At 38.3% G+C, this 12,698-nt stretch overlaps 1 protein-coding gene across 1 annotated transcript in view; it reads right to left on the minus strand.

The window, feature by feature from the left end:
* ppm1a (protein phosphatase, Mg2+/Mn2+ dependent 1A) overlaps positions 1-12,698 on the minus strand; it is a 46,661-nt gene that overhangs the window by 15,811 nt on the left and 18,152 nt on the right. The window lies entirely within an intron of this gene.

The following is a 12,698-nucleotide window of genomic DNA, read 5'->3' on the forward strand; positions in this document are numbered from 1 at the left end:
ATTTTGTATACCAGCAAACCACAGCCAGATTTAAATAGATCAAACATGTCATATATTTGGCTGGTAGCCCTTGTGGACATTTAGTAGGAGTACATCCTGAACGGAAAACAGAATTTATGCATATGGTGACTGTCTTGGACCAATATCAATGTATCTGGTTTTAATAATTTCAGTATTAGTTTACTGAAAAATAGACCCAGAATGATACTGTTAGCAATCTAAACTAGATGTTCCCAAGCTGGTGTCACCAGATGGTGCTGAGCTCCATCTCTCATCAGCCAGCCAGGATGGTGATCAGGGATCACAGGGAATGGAACTAGAAACAGGAGAGCGAGACTAAACTTCTGCTGAGTAATCCATTACTCCAGAACTTCTTTAAAATGTCCAGTGACCTCCACTGAAAAGCTTGTAATGAAGCCCACCACTTTCAGAAGGAGTCTATTCTACTGTTGAAACAGCTGTAACATGAAGAAGCTTTTCTAAAGTTGAGTTTGAATCCTTTTTTCTTCAATGTGAACATAATTCTGTGAGACCTGGAGAAAACCAAAAGCTAAAAACAAAAACAATCCCAGATTTCACCTATTTCTTTCCTATGTTAGTCTTTGGAATATTTAAAGATTGCCGCTTAACTATTTTCTCCCTTGTAGATTTAACACATCAAACTTGTTCAGCCTCTTTTTTCCAGGAAGTTCTCACTCCTAATTGTGCCCTGAATGCTTTCCAATATATCAGTATCTTTCTTGCAGTGTGCTCATGCTGAGGTGTGTACAAAATGAAGAAGAGTGGCAACATTACTTCTCATGATCTGGTCACTATATGTCTGTTGATGCAATCTAGAACTGCATTAGCCTCACAATCCTGACTCACGTTGCCATCTCACTAAAACGCTAATCCCTTTTACATGTACTACTATCAAAGCACGTGCCACACACACTATACATACATCAATAATGGTTAAACTTTCATTTGGACTATAATGGTCTGAGTTTCACCTATACAGCACCTACATTTTTCCAGGTGAAAAATTAAATGTTCTTGTGCCTTCACAATGGACAAAGACACCACAGACCCAAGTAGAATCACTGCTACTTCTAACTGCATTCAAATGTTGCTGTCCTTTGTCTCAGTCTCCACAATGACCCAAAAAAGAGGGGGGTTGCCTCTGTCTGCTTTCTAATCTATCCATATCAACTGAACTACAAGCAGAGACATCTTATACAAAATGCAAGCCTCTAACCCAACACTGTCCCTTTTTTCTTTCTCCCATATGGCATCTTTTGTCTGATAAAGAAAATAGTAGGGCTTTGCTTGCATGATGTATTTTGTACAGTTTTGCTAGTCGCTAAAGTTTTTACTCTTTTGTGGATTTTGGATTTCATTTTATTTCACTGAATGGCCAACACACTTACTCTGGATCTGTGTATTTCGTTCTTACCATCTAAATGGAAACACTTTAATTTTTATCTATTGAAATTCATGTTGTAAATTTAGGCCCAATATTCCATCCCCCCCCCCCCCAAGACTCTCTTTTTTTCTCTCTCTTTGTTACCATCCTCTTACACTCTGAAAACATATTTCTCTGACCTTTCATTCAATGTCTCGTCCCTCCACACCCATCAGGCTCCTGGGAGCTGGAGACATTACTTTTGCCAGAGATCTCCCATGATGTTTCCAAGGGAGCTTTAAAAGTTAAGCTGAGAGACACATGAAATTAGCCTTGGATACAGACTTATGCATGTGCAACTGGATTATATGAAGCAGCCACTCCAATCCTGAACCCAAATGTTACAGGGAGGGCGAGGTACCCTATCTTTAAAAACAAAACAAATTATTAATACATATTTTAAACCTCAGAGTATCTATCCTTCCAATGAACTAGAATCATAAAATCATACAGTTGGGAGAGACCACAAGAGCTATCCAGTCCAACTGCCTGCCATGGAGGAAAAGCACAATCAAAGCACTCTAAATAGATGGCCATCCAGCCTCTGCTTAAAAACCTCCAGAGAAGACAACTCCACCACACACAGTGACAGCATATCTCACTGCCAAATAGCTCTTGCAGTCAGAATGTTATTTCTAATTAAATGGTTTTTTTTCCTGCAATTCGAATCCATTGCTCTGTATCCTAGTCTCCAGAGAAGCAGCAAACAAACTTCCCCCTCCTCAATGTGGCATCCTTTCAAATATTTAAACATAGCAAGTCATGTTCCCTTTTAACTTTCTCTTCCCCAGGCTAAACATACCCAGCTCCCAAAGTTGCTTCTCATAGCACTTTATTTCCAAACCTCTGACAATTTTGGCCGCCCTTCTCTGGACATCTTCCAGCTTGTCCATATCCTTCATGAATTGTAGTGCCCAGAACTGGACACAGGATTAATCCAGCAGGTAAAGTCTGACCAAAACAGAATACAGTGGGACAATGACTTCCCTCTGTCCAGACACTATGCTCCTCTTGATGCAGCCTAGAATCACATTGACTTTTTTAGCTGCTGCATCACACTGTTGACTCATGTTCAGCTTGTGATCCACTAAGACAGTTAGATCCCTTTCACATGGAGTCTTTTCAAGCCAAGTGTCACCCAGCCTATATCTGTGCATTGCATTTTTATTGCCAGTGTTGTATTGTACATTTCTCCCTGTTGAAATTAATTTTGTTAGTTTTGGTCCATCCCTCTAATTTGTTAAAGTCATTTCGGATTCTGATCCTATCCTCTTGGGTATTAGCTATCCCTCCCAATTTGGTGTCTTCAGCAGATTTGATAAGCTTGTCTTCTATTCTATTGTCCAAGGTAAAGGTAAAGGTTTCCCCTGACTTTAAGTCCAGTCATGTCTGACTCTGGGGGTTGCTGCTCATCTCCATTTCTAGGCCGAAGAGCCGGCGTTGTCCGTAGACACCTCCAAGGTCATGTGGCCGGCATGACTGCATGGAGTGCCGTTACCTTCCCGCCCGAGCGGTACCTATTGATCTACTCACATTTGCATGTTTTCAAACTGCTAGGTTGGCAGGAGCTGGGGCTAACAGCGGACGCTCATTCCACTCCCGGGATTTGAACCTGGCACCTTTCGGTCTGCAAGTTCAGCAGCTCAGTGCTTTAACACACTTCGCCACCGGGGCTCCCTATTGTCCAAATCATTGATAAAGATTTTGAATAGCACTGGGCCCAGGACAGAACCACGTGGCAACCCACTGGCCACATTAAAGGCTAAAAACAACTGAAATTCTTGTAATCTGAAGCATGGATAAGACATCCCAATGTGTTTGTAATGCTATTTCTAAAACCCATATGGCCAGACAAAACATTAGAAATTTTGACTAAAAGGAGCCGTGGTTTCAGTTTTAACTCATACTTCGAATTGTTTTTGTAATTTTTTTCAAAGAGCTCACCTTCTACAGACTCATCAAGCTTATTCTGTATTGTTTCTCACATATTTTTCTTAGATTCCAAAGAGTTCTACTGCTTCTTATCCTTAAAAATGTATACACTAATTGTGCTTGGTATGGCCTAAAGAAAGGTACCAGATATTGTCTGATTTTAGAAGCTAAGTTAATCAGTTCTGGTTAATACTTGAATGGGAGACTGCCAATGAATTGTAGATACTGTAGACTATATTTCAAAGGAAGAAATTGATTAAATAGGTCTGAACCTATGAAGTATATGGGATCGCCATAAGAAGAAGATCAAGTCAGAGGGTGCTGTGGTTTTAGCTTTGAATATGTTTGTATGAATTTTAACTGTGATTTTAAAAACACCATTCATATTTAATTCTGTTTTAATGTTTGTATATTTGTAAATTTTAGATTTTCTTGAAATGATTTTAATGTAAGCTGCTTTGAGTCTCATCGTGGAGAGAAAAAGAAGAAGAAGAACTCATTGACCGGTGACTTCAAGGCACACAAACACATGCAACACGCATATTACACAAGGAAATACAAGATTTTTCTTTAAATTTGTAAGAAATATGCCTTGCTGGCATCATTCATGAATGTTTTTCTGAGAAAAGACAAACTTTTTATACAAAATAAGGCTGTTTCTCTTATTAGGGAATACAGCTGGCAGGCTATAGCTGGAAAAGTATGTCTAAACTGTCATTGCTTTAAGTGCCTGCATCTCCTATTAGCATCATGGCATATCATCGTGACAGAAAGTGGGAAATGAGTATTCTGTATGCATACTGCTCTTGTACAATACAGACAAGCAATAAAGAAACAGAGATTGAATATTAGCACAGCAGAGATCAATGCAAATCATGTTTCATGGCACACATAACCGAAGTTTAAAATTCATGTACCTTAGCTGAACAGCAAGTTTTATCTACAATGTATCCACAATGTATGTACAGAAAGAAAACCTATTTTCTTTCTTTCCTTTCTACTTAGCTCCATATGTTTCAATATTCAAATACCAAAAAGAAAAGAAAAGAAAGAGCATTCACACCTTTCTGGCAAAAGCTAGTTATCCTAAGAATTCTTTACTTCAGCAGTATACGTAAGGGCATCACTTTTTAGTTACGATTGAATGGCACAATTTTAACAAAAATCTATTTCATATTATTCAGAGATTGCCAACAAATTCTGGTCTATGTTCCACCTACTATGTCCTACATGACTGTGGTTTAGCACAGAACTGACCAGAGAACAGATGACCTTTTAAATTAATCATAAGCGGAGCCCAAGATTTAATGCTGAAATGACTAAAAATGGTGACCATAAAACCACTATTTGCATAATTGTTAAGTGTAGAATTGATGAAGAAGTCCAACATAACCACATCTGACTTCAAAAGAGGAGACCTCTTAATAATAAAGGGGCTGCTAAAAAGGAACCTGAAGGAGAAGCTAAAAAGGTAAAATCCCTTTACTCTCCTTATTCAAAGATACAACAGAAACTTAGCTATAATCTATAGTATAGGTCAACAAATGTATCATGTTTGTTCCTACTATCCCTTGAAAGGCATGATAATAAATACCTTGAAAGTAAACCTTGTGACCATGGATACTTTCTTGGGTCATATAAACTCTCTTATTTCTCAAACTCTCAGACTTCTGAACTTTCTCTCTTGTTTCTCTCCTAATCTCCAACCATACTTGACCCCTCCATCAAAAAGTGGCAATTTAAGAATAAAATCTTTATCTAATCTCTTCATTAGCTACTTAAGCTATATTCACCACATGCAAATGTAAATTGTAGAGGCTATTACTATTTTCTTCCAAACCTGAAACTGCCTGCCTTATTAAGTTTTGAGTCAGTTTCAGTTCTCAGGAAAACATGCCTTACCTGCTACTCAGCTAAAAGAAAGCTGATCCCTAATAGCTTTCATATATTTCCCAAACAAGGGTGAAAACCCTGGACAACTCTAATTTTCAACACACCTGAGAATGGCCATAAGTCGAAAACCACTTGAAGGCCCAAAAGGTAAAGGTTTCCCCTGATGTTAAGTCCAGTCGTGACCGACTCTAGGGGCTGGTGCTCATCTCCATTTCTAAGCCAAAGAGCCGGCATTGTCCGTAGACACCTCCAAGGTCATGTGGAACGCCTCCATGACTGCATGGAGCGCCGTTACCTTCCTGCCCAAGCGGTACCTATTGATCTACTCACATTTGCATGTTTTCGAACTGCTAGGTTGGCAGGAGCTGGGCTAACAGCGGGCGCTCATTCCGTTCCCGGGATTTGAACCTGGCACCTTTCGGTCTGCAAGTTCAGCAGCTCAGTGCTTTAACACACTTCGCCACCGGGGCTCCCCCAAAAACAATAGCAAAAAGTAAAAACAGTGGCAGTGAAGTCTAGCAGACACTTCATATTAACTGATATTTCAGAATGATATTCGTGAACAATCAAATATACACTGTAATAATTGAATTTCAAGATTAATAAGTTGTCATGTATAAACAGAACTGATAACTTGCAGATTTTTCACCAAACCAAGTTATACATATTCAGTTCCTGGCTACAGTATGGATTTACCCAAATTAAGAAATCAAATGTAAAGAAGAAAACAGAGGAACCAATTGCTAGAGATGTAAACATTATGTAATGTTTCTTTAAATATTATGGAAGAATTGGGAGGACAATTTTTCTGAAGAACTTAATCTAACAGAATCATATGATGGAATATTAAAATTACCTGAAAATTCAAAACACAACAGGCAATTAGAGGCAGATGTAATGTATCAAGAAAGTTCTTTTAATTTCCCAAATTTTGAAATTACAAAACATATAACAGTATTACATTAAATTTTGTATAATTTTAAAATCTTCTACCTCATGGAAGAATAAGGAAATAATCAGTGCAATGTATGTTCATTAAAGGCAGATGGCAGAACCAAATAGAACCATTCAACATTATTGAAGCTTAAGCAAGTATGGACGAGCATAACAATCTGTAAGAGGCCACTAGAAACTCTAGCCAGTATCTTGTTAGGAGCCTCTGGTGGCCTAGGGCATAAAAGCCTTGTGACTTGAAGGTTGGGTTGCTGACCTGAAGGCTGCCAGGTTCGAATCCCACCCGGGGAGAGCGCGGATAAGCTCCCTCTATTAGCTCCAGCTCCATGTGGGGACATGAGAGAAGCCTACCACAAGGATGGTAAAACATCAAAACATCCGTGCATCCCCTGGGCAACGTCCTTGCAGACGGCCAATTATCTCACTCCAGAAGCAACTCCGGTTGCTCCTGACACACAAAAAAAAATCTTGTTAGTGACATGCTTAAGTATAATTGCAAATTATGCCCATTTATGGTTTTCTTCCAGTCACTGTGGAAGACGACATGCAGCACCAGAATCTTCAACAGCATACCATGGAACTGGGTGTCCAAAGAAACAGGTATCATTCTGGACTACTACAGATTCTTCAAGCACCTACAGGTGGATGCTATGTGGAGTTAGTCCTGGTTCGGACTTAGATGGGAAGTTTTTAATGAATACCAGTAGCTTTAGGCTTGGAGGAAGGAACTGGCAAAATCACCTCTGAGTATTCCTTGCCTAAGTAAACCCCATTGAATTAATATGGTTGTCATAAATCAACAGGGGACTTGAAGGTACATTTACACACAGCAATTATAAACCAATCTATAGATAAAACATGGATATAAATATTTTATCTGCTATGTAATAAACACAACTCTGTATTCCTTGGCAACAGACTGTATGATGATGGTGATGATAATTATAATGATTATTTGAATAGAGATACAGTAAATGAAATTTGCCTACTGTATTGTTTGGTGTTTTCAGGTGACCAAGGAAAATTAGAAAAATGGCATATTTTACACTCGGTGTTATAGAAGAGATGTGGGGTAGGAACAGGGCTTGTTCTTAGTGGCATATGCCTGTATAATTTTGTTAGGAGTTTTATCCTTTTTCTCTCTAAAAAAAATCAAGATTGTGTATATACACGTTGAGCACACATGCACACACAGATATGCAAACACATTTTAATCTCTCACATTGACCCTCTGGAGAAGGCTATGATAATCATAAAAAAGGGTTTTTTTAAAAAAATTCCCAGTAACAAGAGATAGGAGAACATTACATCACAGCTGTAATACTGTGTGAAGAAAACTCACTTCTTCTGAAGTATGTTTAGCATTGTTACTCATGGGGTGTGGCCTCATTAAACAGAGGAATATCATATGATTTCATGTTGGCTCCTACTATGCCTTCTACTGTTTTGAAGGGTGTTAAATATAATCAATTAAAACCATGTACAGAGGCCAGAGAGGACTCAGAAACAGAACGTGAACATTTTCAGAGTACAAAATTATGGGGAGAAAGGGGGACAAACTCAGCAGCTAAGCAGGAGCAATGGCAGATGAAGGAGCCTCAGAGGATGTGGAGGGGAGGGAAGGGAAGCAAAGATCCTTTTAGCACAGAAAGCCAAATATATATTGCAAGAAGAGAACATGGCAACACAAATAAGTATAGTGCTTTAAAAAAAAATCAATTTAATACCAGAATGTGCTGCAAACACAAAGGGATAGGACAGAAACTAGAGATCCTGCCCCACATATGAAATTGAGTCTTACAGCGGACTTTCCCAAGGCAACAGACAAATTTTGAAATCCCATATTATTCAAAGTGCAACTTAACTCTAGGAAAAGAAGAACAAGGAAGCAGTTAATATTATATTGCTGGTGCCAGCAAATTACTTTTGGAAACTTTTAAAACCTGCTGTACACCCCAATATTTGCAGATAAACTGCTAACATATTCATAAAACCTATTTGGAAATGGTATAATTTTATTCAAGATAGCTCCTTTTTTCACTAACTAAAAAAAATGAAGAAAATTTAAAAATCTTATTTAATGGATTTGACATTCAGTTAACAAGTATCATGAAATAGTTTAACACACTGTATCTTTTAAGTTCATCCAATAATGCATTAATGTATATTAAGACATTGTCTAACCATCACATAATTGGTTATAATGCAACAAGTTCCACATCACCATCAATTTTAAAGTTGAATGGTTAAAAAAACTTTATATCAATCTGTTCTATTTTAATCACTGATACAAATGTGAACCACTATCTTTTATGGTTGTTGGTCCAGGAAAACATGTGCAAACCTTAACTTGTATGTGTTCAAGTCAACATTATTTATCACATGAGGTTTGATATCTGCTTAAAACTAGCAGGTTGACAAATTGACAGCAACTGAATTTACATTAACTTTGGCAAAAATCCCCTTGCAAGGGTCAATTATACAGGGTGTTTGAAAAAGAACTCCCTATTCACTATTTAATTTAAATGGTGAATAGGGAGTTCTTTTTCAAACACCCTGTATTAGCCCACTGAATCAATGGGATTTACCCACAATCTAGGATGGAGGTATATCAACCATTTCTGGATGGGGTTACACTCCTCATGAAAGACTGTGTGTGCAGCTTGAGAGTGCTCCTGGCTCCGTCTCTCCAAATGTCAGCCCAGGGAAATGCGATGATCAGGAGTGTTTACTACCAGCTTCGGCTGATCCGCCAACTGAGCCCCATTCTAGATTTGGAGGACATAGAAAATGATGGAGCATGCACTGGTAACCTCAAGTTTGGACTTCTGTAATGCACTCTTCATTGGGCTCCCTCTATACCAAGTTTGGAAACTGCAATTAGTTCCAAACATGTCAGCCAGATTGGTTTTGGGAACATCTAGGAGTAAGCATATTACTCCCATATCAAAGTCACTTCATTGGTTGCCAATTAGCTTCTGGGCAAAGTATAAAGTGTTGGTTTTGACCTACATGGTTTGGGTTACCTGCAGGATCGCCTACTCCCATATAATCCATAGCCCCTTAGGACACTGGGGTCCTCAGACCAGAACTCAACTGGCAACCATCAACCAGAGGACCTTTTCATAGGCCACGCCAAGATTGTGGAATGATCTGCTGGAAGATATTTGACAGCTAAATCAGCTGTTGGAATTTAAAACACATCTGAAGATCTATTAACTTCCGGTAGGCTACCCTGTAAGTCTTAATCAGCAATTTTAAACTCATATCTTGTACTTTTATCTTTGTTCTGTGTGTTTTAATATGTATTATATGGAAATATGCTATGATATGTGTATTTAATAGAATGTCTATGATGATTGTATGTTTTTAGCTATGTTGTAACCCGCCACAAAGGGAGAGAGGTAAGAAATAAATTTATTTTGTTGTTGTTGTTGATTTAGTACTCTTCTAATGCCAAATGCCTTATATGATCTTCGACAGCATGTATGATATCAAATGCAGCGGTTTCATTAAAGAGGGGATGTGCCAACAGCACCAGGTGGGAACACACCAGGAATAGAAATTAACTATTTTTTATTTTAAAATATCCTGTAGTTAGATGTAACAACAAAAAACATTTTGAAAGCCCGAATGACATGTACTTTATCAACACACAAGGCTAAGACTCTAAGCTAATTGAATTTTTAAACTTTCTGGTCAATTATTACCCAATTGCAATTAAGTTTCGAATCACACAGTACACTCACAACCTCTGAGGATGCCTGCCATAAATGTGGGCAAAACGTCAGGATAATACTTCTGGAACATGGCCGTACAGTCCAGAAAACTTACAACAACCCACTGTTCCTAAAATTTATTTGACTTGCCCATTTTTGGTACAAGCAAATGTAGATATGACAGGTAGGGAAACAAAGATGTGGAGAGGAAATTAATTTCCACTCTGAGACAGGTAAAGGTAAAGGTTTCCCCTTACATTAAGTCTAGTCATGTCTGACTCTGGGAGTTGGTGCTCATCTCCATTTCTAAGCCGAAGAGTCAGCATTGTCCGTAGACACCTCCTAGGTCATGTGGCCAGCATGACTACATGGAGCGCCATTACCTTCCCGCAGAAGGTATTGATCTACTCAGCATTCAGCTCACAGCATTCTACATACCATTGCTGTGCCTACACATATTTTGCAGCTAAGCATACCTACAAAGTTTATGCATTTTTAAAACTACAAATATTTTCAAACAAAAGAGCTATCACTCACCACCATGAAGTGCATAAAAGAACACCATGAAACATACATTAAAAATAAAAAGTGAGAAAATTTATAACATTGTAGTAGTGAGATGTTTAAGAATATCCATGATTTCTCAATGTAGGGTTTTTTGGGGGCTCTTAAGACTACAGACCATCCTGACAGTTCCTCAAGGGGAGACACAACACTATTTCTGTAAACCTATAAAATAGTTGCCTAGATAGTTATCACACAAGAAAAGAAAGGTTAACATGAAACAAGGACTGCCATCCTATTGGTTACTCCAAACTAGAACAACCCCATTTAATCTGACAGTGAGTTAATATGTAGGTAAATGCAATTGGTTCAAAGGACTTATGACAAAATTTAGACTCTTGTGTTTAACTTAGGATGTAAAATCTCTGTAATTTTAAATACATAAGGGAAAACATTTGTCAGGCAGATGGAAAAATGAAAAATTTGAGGAAACCAAAATACATGCAACTTACTTTCATATCAAATACAAACCTACTTTACCTCTTTTGCAAGATTTTTAAAAAATCGTGTCAGAAGTACATTGAGAACATACTGCAATTCGTTTCTGGTGTGAGAAAATTGGCCATCTACAAAGACGTTGCCCAGGGGACGCCCGGATGTGTTACCATCCTCCTGGGAGGCTTCTTCCATGTCTCTACATAGCTAGGGCTGACACATGGGAACTCATCCCATCTTGCGCATTCGAACCTTCAGCTCAGCCGGCACAACGGTTTAACCCATTGCGCCATCATAAAATACTGTAATAGTATTGTAATTAGCATATAAAGTTGCACTATTAGGCATATTTTTTAAATGTGAAAACCGAAAAGCTTTCCTATTGTACAGAATTATCCAAATTTTTAAGAATTATGAAAACTGATTTTTCAAAAAGCTATTCCAAGAGTATCAAATATATGCATCTTAATTTTTACTCTCTTAAAAAAAGAAATAAATGAAAACAGAAACCACAAATTCTGTAATAAACAAAATACTGTTATACCAGTAGTTCTCCAACATTTTCAGCTGTGGAGTCGTTTTTGAAGCAAAAGTTTCTTGTGGAAGAAATGTTTATATATTATATATTACTAGCTTTGCCCAGCCACGCATTGCTGTGGCTTATGAGAATCCTTTGTTGGCCAGATGGAATAGCAGTGAATAGGCTTGCAGTCTCAAAGCCTGGCCTTTTTCTGGAGTAGCTGGAGCTTTTTGTTGTATGAACGTAGAGGCATGGATGAGGGGTTGTGCTGCCAAGTTTGGTGTTTCTGGGATGTGTAGCTTTGTTGTTTTGTCCTAGGCAGAAATTTCATTACTCTTTTATATTATACTAGCTGTGCCCGGCCACGCGTTGCTGTGGCTTAGTCTGGTGGTGTTGGTCAGTCTACATTAGGTTGTATTGATGCTGTGACCTCCACCCTTCTTTATACTCACATTAGTAGTAGTATTTGAAGTCTGTTACCTTCTTCAATTTTTGTGTTGATTGATAATTGCTTGAGATCCCTGTTGTCTTTGGTTTGTTGTTAATTGTAATGTCTGATTCTGCTGAGTGCGGTTTATATTTTTATTGTGGTACAATAGTCTTTTTTTTTGTTTTGCCTGTGTAGGTGTTTATTATTATTGTTGTTGTAGTGATTATGAAGGTTGGATAAGTTAGATGCTACTGTATTGTTTTTTGGAGGCCCAGTTTAGCACTGACTGGCCTCTCAGCCTCAGTGCCTGGCTCTTCCTTGCCTGTGATGGTGTTGATTCTTATTTTTGTTGTTGTTGTCATTGTTATTATTGTAATTGTTTTTTTGGAGGCCAAGTGTGAATGTAGGGATTGGGGAGGTGGATGAGTTGTGTTGTCAAATGTTGTATTTGTTATAGTCACAATGCGTTGTTGTGAGTTTTGTGGGTCTGGATTGTGGTTTTGTGGTGTGGTTGTGTTGTTATAACTGAGAGGCAAGGCTTTTGTGTTGTGTTGCGAACTTTTGTATTTCTGGGTCGTTTAGTTGTGTGCCAAGTTTTGTATTTCTGGGGCGTTTAGTTGTGTTGTTATAGTCACGATGCATTGTTGTGAGTTTTGTGGGTCCGGATTGTGGTTTTGTGGTGTGGTTGTGTTGTTACAATCGGGAGGGAATGTTTTTGTGTTGTGTTGCCCAGTTTCGTATTTCTGGGGCGTTTAGTTGTGTTGTTATAGTCATGATGCGTTGTTGTGAGTTTTGTGGGTCCAGTGT

This window comes from Anolis carolinensis, chromosome 1 (assembly GCF_035594765.1).
Source record: "Anolis carolinensis isolate JA03-04 chromosome 1, rAnoCar3.1.pri, whole genome shotgun sequence".
NCBI lineage: Eukaryota > Metazoa > Chordata > Lepidosauria > Squamata > Dactyloidae > Anolis > Anolis carolinensis.